The sequence below is a fragment of the Hyla sarda genome, unplaced genomic scaffold (genome assembly GCF_029499605.1).
Source record: "Hyla sarda isolate aHylSar1 unplaced genomic scaffold, aHylSar1.hap1 scaffold_2522, whole genome shotgun sequence".
Classification (NCBI taxonomy): domain Eukaryota; kingdom Metazoa; phylum Chordata; class Amphibia; order Anura; family Hylidae; genus Hyla; species Hyla sarda.
The window spans coordinates 29,739-38,462 of NW_026609210.1; the positions used below are offsets into that span (position 1 = coordinate 29,739).

General features: G+C 46.6%; 4 non-coding genes across 4 annotated transcripts; all 4 read right to left on the bottom strand.

The window, feature by feature from the left end:
• Positions 1 to 894: 894 nt before the first annotated feature.
• Positions 895 to 1,085, bottom strand: LOC130323668 (U2 spliceosomal RNA). Its single transcript, XR_008868897.1, has one exon. It is a non-coding gene; the product is annotated as a U2 spliceosomal RNA (small nuclear RNA).
• Positions 1,086 to 3,173: 2,088 nt separating this feature from the next.
• Positions 3,174 to 3,365, bottom strand: LOC130323672 (U2 spliceosomal RNA). Its single transcript, XR_008868901.1, has one exon. It is a non-coding gene; the product is annotated as a U2 spliceosomal RNA (small nuclear RNA).
• A 2,088-nt stretch (positions 3,366 to 5,453) lies between these two features.
• On the bottom strand, positions 5,454 to 5,644 carry LOC130323669 (U2 spliceosomal RNA). Its single transcript, XR_008868898.1, has one exon. It is a non-coding gene; the product is annotated as a U2 spliceosomal RNA (small nuclear RNA).
• A 2,090-nt stretch (positions 5,645 to 7,734) lies between these two features.
• On the bottom strand, positions 7,735 to 7,925 carry LOC130323670 (U2 spliceosomal RNA). The gene has a single exon (XR_008868899.1). It is a non-coding gene; the product is annotated as a U2 spliceosomal RNA (small nuclear RNA).
• Positions 7,926 to 8,724: the final 799 nt, after the last annotated feature.

The window sequence follows — 8,724 nt, forward strand, 5'->3', positions numbered from 1 at the left end:
AAATATGTGTGACATTTCTGCGACTTTAGCTTCTAGAGCATTTTTACAACATTATACATAGGTGCTGAATACATAAAAAGCGACTGTTCAGCGACAGACAAGTCGCATCGGCTGAAAGTAGGCCAGAATGTCAGTCCATGTTGGAGCAGGTTTAGATACAGTCTAAAGCATAGATCTCAAAGTCTGTGCACAGAATTTAGCAAGGGCCTCGCACCTTCTGATGCATCAGGTAGGTGCACAATAGCATAGCCTAACCCTCTGTACTTTGGTCTATATTGATGCGGGACATAGACAGCCAGCTGATGACCAATCCATTAGTGCAATGGATGGCTGGAAGCATTTGTCTTTGCCTTTGCAATACCACAGAAGCAATGCATGGTCAATGTACAGCAATGACACACCTGTGTGAACAGCCAGGAGACCCCCCCCCCATGTTATGTTACATAGTTACATAGTTAGTACGGTCGAAAAAAGACATATGTCCATCACGTTCAACCAGGGAATTAAGGGGTAGGGGTGTGGCGCGATATTGGGGAAGGGATGAGATTTTATATTTCTTCATAAGCATTAATCTTATTTTGTCAATTAGGAACATTCAGCACCCACCCGCTATCAAGGCAGCTGCCTATCATGTCATGCCCTACCTGCACAGGTGTGCTGGCTACTCAAATGATCCAATTAAGGAGGCCATTTAGTCAGCAGCAGCAGAAGTCCTGTGCCTGGACGCTCCAACAGGGGCCAGACACAAGCAGAAGCAGAAGCAGCAGAAGCAGCAGCAGCACCACCTTTTGTTTTTTGGCTGCAGCAGCAGCAAGGCCCACAGGGCTGGCTAGCTGGCTAGCCAGCAAGCAGGTAGCAATGAAAGTAGGAATCTTTCTTTTTAACCCTGTAAGGGGGTGGTGCACTGTACCCGAAGATACTGCCATATCGGGTCAATGCATAGGGCGACGGAAGCAAGCTTCGAAATCGGCCCCCGTTCTCAAAAATCCATTTAATATATGGTCCCCAGATAGGGGACGTATCAGATATTAAACTGATAAGAACAGATACTACACTTGATCTTAGCCAAAAGGCCGAGAAGCGATAACCGTGAAAGGGGCGGGCCCAACAAGGTCCCCTTCATGGGCACTATCACTGCTTGCTGTCAGGGAGGCTGCCAGACAATTTTCCATGCACACTCTGGGCTGGGGGGCAGTCAACCACCAGTACACACAGCAGAACCTAAACCCATACCATTATTGCTAAGCAGCAAGACAGGGGCCCATTGCACTCCCACGGGGCCTTTTTAAATGCAATCCATAACCCGGATTTGCCAGGAACCCTTCTTACTCCTCCTACTTGCATGTGACACTGGGCTTAGGATCTGCATAGGAAACACACACACAAGCACACACCTACCTTTGTTGCCTGCAGATGCCTCCTTGGCTGTCCCCAAACGGTATCAAACCAACACCCACGGGAAGCTGTAAGCATAGAGGACATGCCTGCACCCCATTGGACTTACCTGTGTGGGTTAAATCCGGGTTATTTGACAACCTATGGCGGTGATGGTTCTGCTCAGGCAGAGCAGTGCTGATGCTCCTCATAAAGCTGTCGCTGCTGTGAAGGTTCTAGGTGACATCACAAATCCCTTTGGTTACATACACAACAAAGCTGGGTTGTTGTTGTTTACACTCTGCAAGGCCTGTGGAAGTGAGTGACATCATAGCACTGTAGTTCTGAGGGTTCAAGATGGATGCAACAATCTCCTGTTGCTTCTATGAAGGCCGTAATAGACGACATCACCAAACAGCTCCATAGTCACATACACAGCAAAGGAGAGATGTTGTTTACACCTAGTGATGTCAGTGGTATTGAGTGACATCACAGCACAGTGCTAAGGCTCCTGGGCCTGGACACAGCAGCGGCTGCAATATCTCAACGGAGAATACGTTTATATCTATGTGTGTGTGTGCGCATATATATATATATATATATATATATATATATATATATATATATATTTCTCCGCCGAAATCACTTTTAAACCCATTTCCACCTTTTTTTCCCTTCTCCTCCTCTTACTTTTTTTTCACGTTTTTTTACGTTTTTCTCCTTTTCGCCTCTTTTCTGGGCGTATTATTCTTCTTTTTCTTCTTTTTTTTCGTCTAATGCATACCCCATCAGTGCAGCAATGCTTATTCAATACCGCCAGCAGATGGAGACACTGGGGGATAATTTTCTAAGGATTTATACTGATTTTTCCTGTCTGAATTTGTCGCACAGAAAGTTGCAGGCCAAATATGTGTGACATTTCTGCGACTTTAGCTTCTAGAGCATTTTTACAACATTATACATAGGTGCTGAATACATAAAAAGCGACTGTTCAGCGACAGACAAGTCGCATCGGCTGAAAGTAGGCCAGAATGTCAGTCCATGTTGGAGCAGGTTTAGATACAGTCTAAAGCATAGATCTCAAAGTCTGTGCACAGAATTTAGCAAGGGCCTCGCACCTTCTGATGCATCAGGTAGGTGCACAATAGCATAGCCTAACCCTCTGTACTTTGGTCTATATTGATGCGGGACATAGACAGCCAGCTGATGACCAATCCATTAGTGCAATGGATGGCTGGAAGCATTTGTCTTTGCCTTTGCAATACCACAGAAGCAATGCATGGTCAATGTACAGCAATGACACACCTGTGTGAACAGCCAGGAGACCCCCCCCCCCATGTTATGTTACATAGTTACATAGTTAGTACGGTCGAAAAAAGACATATGTCCATCACGTTCAACCAGGGAATTAAGGGGTAGGGGTGTGGCGCGATATTGGGGAAGGGATGAGATTTTATATTTCTTCATAAGCATTAATCTTATTTTGTCAATTAGGAACATTCAGCACCCACCCGCTATCAAGGCAGCTGCCTATCATGTCATGCCCTACCTGCACAGGTGTGCTGGCTACTCAAATGATCCAATTAAGGAGGCCATTTAGTCAGCAGCAGCAGAAGTCCTGTGCCTGGACGCTCCAACAGGGGCCAGACACAAGCAGAAGCAGAAGCAGCAGAAGCAGCAGCAGCACCACCTTTTGTTTTTTGGCTGCAGCAGCAGCAAGGCCCACAGGGCTGGCTAGCTGGCTAGCCAGCAAGCAGGTAGCAATGAAAGTAGGAATCTTTCTTTTTAACCCTGTAAGGGGGTGGTGCACTGTACCCGAAGATACTGCCATATCGGGTCAATGCATAGGGCGACGGAAGCAAGCTTCGAAATCGGGCCCCCGTTCTCAAAAATCCATTTAATATATGGTCCCCAGATAGGGGACGTATCAGATATTAAACTGATAAGAACAGATACTACACTTGATCTTAGCCAAAAGGCCGAGAAGCGATAACCGTGAAAGGGGCGGGCCCAACAAGGTCCCCTTCATGGGCACTATCACTGCTTGCTGTCAGGGAGGCTGCCAGACAATTTTCCATGCACACTCTGGGCTGGGGGGCAGTCAACCACCAGTACACACAGCAGAACCTAAACCCATACCATTATTGCTAAGCAGCAAGACAGGGGCCCATTGCACTCCCACGGGGCCTTTTTAAATGCAATCCATAACCCGGATTTGCCAGGAACCCTTCTTACTCCTCCTACTTGCATGTGACACTGGGCTTAGGATCTGCATAGGAAACACACACACAAGCACACACCTACCTTTGTTGCCTGCAGATGCCTCCTTGGCTGTCCCCAAACGGTATCAAACCAACACCCACGGGAAGCTGTAAGCATAGAGGACATGCCTGCACCCCATTGGACTTACCTGTGTGGGTTAAATCCGGGTTATTTGACAACCTATGGCGGTGATGGTTCTGCTCAGGCAGAGCAGTGCTGATGCTCCTCATAAAGCTGTCGCTGCTGTGAAGGTTCTAGGTGACATCACAAATCCCTTTGGTTACATACACAACAAAGCTGGGTTGTTGTTGTTTACACTCTGCAAGGCCTGTGGAAGTGAGTGACATCATAGCACTGTAGTTCTGAGGGTTCAAGATGGATGCAACAATCTCCTGTTGCTTCTATGAAGGCCGTAATAGACGACATCACCAAACAGCTCCATAGTCACATACACAGCAAAGGAGAGATGTTGTTTACACCTAGTGATGTCAGTGGTATTGAGTGACATCACAGCACAGTGCTAAGGCTCCTGGGCCTGGACACAGCAGCGGCTGCAATATCTCAACGGAGAATACGTTTATATCTATGTGTGTGTGTGCGCATATATATATATATATATATATATATATATATATATATATATATTTCTCCGCCGAAATCACTTTTAAACCCATTTCCACCTTTTTTTCCCTTCTCTTCCTCTTACTTTTTTTTCACGTTTTTTTACGTTTTTCTCCTTTTCGCCTCTTTTCTGGGCGTATTATTCTTCTTTTTCTTCTTTTTTTTCGTCTAATGCATACCCCATCAGTGCAGCAATGCTTATTCAATACCGCCAGCAGATGGAGACACTGGGGGATAATTTTCTAAGGATTTATACTGATTTTTCCTGTCTGAATTTGTCGCACAGAAAGTTGCAGGCCAAATATGTGTGACATTTCTGCGACTTTAGCTTCTAGAGCATTTTTACAACATTATACATAGGTGCTGAATACATAAAAAGCGACTGTTCAGCGACAGACAAGTCGCATCGGCTGAAAGTAGGCCAGAATGTCAGTCCATGTTGGAGCAGGTTTAGATACAGTCTAAAGCATAGATCTCAAAGTCTGTGCACAGAATTTAGCAAGGGCCTCGCACCTTCTGATGCATCAGGTAGGTGCACAATAGCATAGCCTAACCCTCTGTACTTTGGTCTATATTGATGCGGGACATAGACAGCCAGCTGATGACCAATCCATTAGTGCAATGGATGGCTGGAAGCATTTGTCTTTGCCTTTGCAATACCACAGAAGCAATGCATGGTCAATGTACAGCAATGACACACCTGTGTGAACAGCCAGGAGACCCCCCCCCCCCCATGTTATGTTACATAGTTACATAGTTAGTACGGTCGAAAAAAGACATATGTCCATCACGTTCAACCAGGGAATTAAGGGGTAGGGGTGTGGCGCGATATTGGGGAAGGGATGAGATTTTATATTTCTTCATAAGCATTAATCTTATTTTGTCAATTAGGAACATTCAGCACCCACCCGCTATCAAGGCAGCTGCCTATCATGTCATGCCCTACCTGCACAGGTGTGCTGGCTACTCAAATGATCCAATTAAGGAGGCCATTTAGTCAGCAGCAGCAGAAGTCCTGTGCCTGGACGCTCCAACAGGGGCCAGACACAAGCAGAAGCAGAAGCAGCAGAAGCAGCAGCAGCACCACCTTTTGTTTTTTGGCTGCAGCAGCAGCAAGGCCCACAGGGCTGGCTAGCTGGCTAGCCAGCAAGCAGGTAGCAATGAAAGTAGGAATCTTTCTTTTTAACCCTGTAAGGGGGTGGTGCACTGTACCCGAAGATACTGCCATATCGGGTCAATGCATAGGGCGACGGAAGCAAGCTTCGAAATCGGCCCCCGTTCTCAAAAATCCATTTAATATATGGTCCCCAGATAGGGGACGTATCAGATATTAAACTGATAAGAACAGATACTACACTTGATCTTAGCCAAAAGGCCGAGAAGCGATAACCGTGAAAGGGGCGGGCCCAACAAGGTCCCCTTCATGGGCACTATCACTGCTTGCTGTCAGGGAGGCTGCCAGACAATTTTCCATGCACACTCTGGGCTGGGGGGCAGTCAACCACCAGTACACACAGCAGAACCTAAACCCATACCATTATTGCTAAGCAGCAAGACAGGGGCCCATTGCACTCCCACGGGGCCTTTTTAAATGCAATCCATAACCCGGATTTGCCAGGAACCCTTCTTACTCCTCCTACTTGCATGTGACACTGGGCTTAGGATCTGCATAGGAAACACACACACAAGCACACACCTACCTTTGTTGCCTGCAGATGCCTCCTTGGCTGTCCCCAAACGGTATCAAACCAACACCCCACGGGAAGCTGTAAGCATAGAGGACATGCCTGCACCCCATTGGACTTACCTGTGTGGGTTAAATCCGGGTTATTTGACAACCTATGGCGGTGATGGTTCTGCTCAGGCAGAGCAGTGCTGATGCTCCTCATAAAGCTGTCGCTGCTGTGAAGGTTCTAGGTGACATCACAAATCCCTTTGGTTACATACACAACAAAGCTGGGTTGTTGTTGTTTACACTCTGCAAGGCCTGTGGAAGTGAGTGACATCATAGCACTGTAGTTCTGAGGGTTCAAGATGGATGCAACAATCTCCTGTTGCTTCTATGAAGGCCGTAATAGACGACATCACCAAACAGCTCCATAGTCACATACACAGCAAAGGAGAGATGTTGTTTACACCTAGTGATGTCAGTGGTATTGAGTGACATCACAGCACAGTGCTAAGGCTCCTGGGCCTGGACACAGCAGCGGCTGCAATATCTCAACGGAGAATACGTTTATATCTATGTGTGTGTGTGCGCATATATTATATATATATATATATATATATATATATATATATTTCTCCGCCGAAATCACTTTTAAACCCATTTCCACCTTTTTTTCCCTTCTCTTCCTCTTACTTTTTTTTCACGTTGTTTTTACGTTTTTCTCCTTTTCGCCTCTTTTCTGGGCGTATTATTCTTCTTTTTCTTCTTTTTTTTCGTCTAATGCATACCCCATCAGTGCAGCAATGCTTATTCAATACCGCCAGCAGATGGAGACACTGGGGGATAATTTTCTAAGGATTTATACTGATTTTTCCTGTCTGAATTTGTCGCACAGAAAGTTGCAGGCCAAATATGTGTGACATTTCTGCGACTTTAGCTTCTAGAGCATTTTTACAACATTATACATAGGTGCTGAATACATAAAAAGCGACTGTTCAGCGACAGACAAGTCGCATCGGCTGAAAGTAGGCCAGAATGTCAGTCCATGTTGGAGCAGGTTTAGATACAGTCTAAAGCATAGATCTCAAAGTCTGTGCACAGAATTTAGCAAGGGCCTCGCACCTTCTGATGCATCAGGTAGGTGCACAATAGCATAGCCTAACCCTCTGTACTTTGGTCTATATTGATGCGGGACATAGACAGCCAGCTGATGACCAATCCATTAGTGCAATGGATGGCTGGAAGCATTTGTCTTTGCCTTTGCAATACCACAGAAGCAATGCATGGTCAATGTACAGCAATGACACACCTGTGTGAACAGCCAGGAGACCCCCCCCCCCCCCCCATGTTATGTTACATAGTTACATAGTTAGTACGGTCGAAAAAAGACATATGTCCATCACGTTCAACCAGGGAATTAAGGGGTAGGGGTGTGGCGCGATATTGGGGAAGGGATGAGATTTTATATTTCTTCATAAGCATTAATCTTATTTTGTCAATTAGGAACATTCAGCACCCACCCGCTATCAAGGCAGCTGCCTATCATGTCATGCCCTACCTGCACAGGTGTGCTGGCTACTCAAATGATCCAATTAAGGAGGCCATTTAGTCAGCAGCAGCAGAAGTCCTGTGCCTGGACGCTCCAACAGGGGCCAGACACAAGCAGAAGCAGAAGCAGCAGAAGCAGCAGCAGCACCACCTTTTGTTTTTTGGCTGCAGCAGCAGCAAGGCCCACAGGGCTGGCTAGCTGGCTAGCCAGCAAGCAGGTAGCAATGAAAGTAGGAATCTTTCTTTTTAACCCTGTAAGGGGGTGGTGCACTGTACCCGAAGATACTGCCATATCGGGTCAATGCATAGGGCGACGGAAGCAAGCTTCGAAATCGGCCCCCGTTCTCAAAAATCCATTTAATATATGGTCCCCAGATAGGGGACGTATCAGATATTAAACTGATAAGAACAGATACTACACTTGATCTTAGCCAAAAGGCCGAGAAGCGATAACCGTGAAAGGGGCGGGCCCAACAAGGTCCCCTTCATGGGCACTATCACTGCTTGCTGTCAGGGAGGCTGCCAGACAATTTTCCATGCACACTCTGGGCTGGGGGGCAGTCAACCACCAGTACACACAGCAGAACCTAAACCCATACCATTATTGCTAAGCAGCAAGACAGGGGCCCATTGCACTCCCACGGGGCCTTTTTAAATGCAATCCATAACCCGGATTTGCCAGGAACCCTTCTTACTCCTCCTACTTGCATGTGACACTGGGCTTAGGATCTGCATAGGAAACACACACACAAGCACACACCTACCTTTGTTGCCTGCAGATGCCTCCTTGGCTGTCCCCAAACGGTATCAAACCAACACCCACGGGAAGCTGTAAGCATAGAGGACATGCCTGCACCCCATTGGACTTACCTGTGTGGGTTAAATCCGGGTTATTTGACAACCTATGGCGGTGATGGTTCTGCTCAGGCAGAGCAGTGCTGATGCTCCTCATAAAGCTGTCGCTGCTGTGAAGGTTCTAGGTGACATCACAAATCCCTTTGGTTACATACACAACAAAGCTGGGTTGTTGTTGTTTACACTCTGCAAGGCCTGTGGAAGTGAGTGACATCATAGCACTGTAGTTCTGAGGGTTCAAGATGGATGCAACAATCTCCTGTTGCTTCTATGAAGGCCGTAATAGACGACATCACCAAACAGCTCCATAGTCACATACACAGCAAAGGAGAGATGTTGTTTACACCTAGTGATGTCAGTGGTATTGAGTGACATCACAGCACAGTGCTAAGGCA